This window comes from Etheostoma spectabile, chromosome 23 (genome assembly GCF_008692095.1).
Source record: "Etheostoma spectabile isolate EspeVRDwgs_2016 chromosome 23, UIUC_Espe_1.0, whole genome shotgun sequence".
NCBI lineage: Eukaryota > Metazoa > Chordata > Actinopteri > Perciformes > Percidae > Etheostoma > Etheostoma spectabile.
In genome coordinates this window covers 9035319-9035783 of record NC_045755.1, presented here as the reverse complement: position 1 = coordinate 9035783, position 465 = coordinate 9035319, and the positions used below count along the sequence as shown (strand labels likewise).

The window sequence follows — 465 nt, the reverse complement described above, 5'->3', positions numbered from 1 at the left end:
GGATGACATGCAGCAAAGGGCCGCAGGTCGGAGTCGAGCTGCATCGAGGAGTATTTATGGGCGCCCCTCTACCAGCTGAGCTACCTGGGCGCCCGAAGTACCAATCTTTTATTATGTATGTATGTGTTGGTCAGTGTGTCCCATTTTTGCAGCAATATAACTGAAGTGATATGAGATGAACAAACAGAGAAATGTTTCTTTTTAGATGAAACAGGTGTTGACAAAGTTTCCTTTTTGGGGACGTCATTTGAAATTGGGTAAAAAGGTGAGAAATTGCAACATATCGCAGAATATGGCAATATGTTTAAAATCGTAACAATATTGTATCCTGACAAGTATCGTGATTACCTCACCCCGGACACAACCTGGTCCAGCTTTTCCCCTCTGGGGGGGGCGCTACAGAGCCCTGTACGCCAACACCAACAGATTCAGGATCAGTTTCTACCCACAAGCCATCTCTCTGAT

The 465-nt window shown here is 45.4% G+C and overlaps 1 protein-coding gene and 1 pseudogene across 15 annotated transcripts in view; both read right to left on the bottom strand.

The window, feature by feature from the left end:
* nrcama (neuronal cell adhesion molecule a) overlaps positions 1–465 on the bottom strand; it is a 1100153-nt gene that overhangs the window by 440014 nt on the left and 659674 nt on the right. The gene's annotated exons all lie outside the window — the stretch shown is intronic.
* Positions 1–465, bottom strand: part of LOC116673021 (plexin-B2-like) — a 279884-nt pseudogene that overhangs the window by 60148 nt on the left and 219271 nt on the right.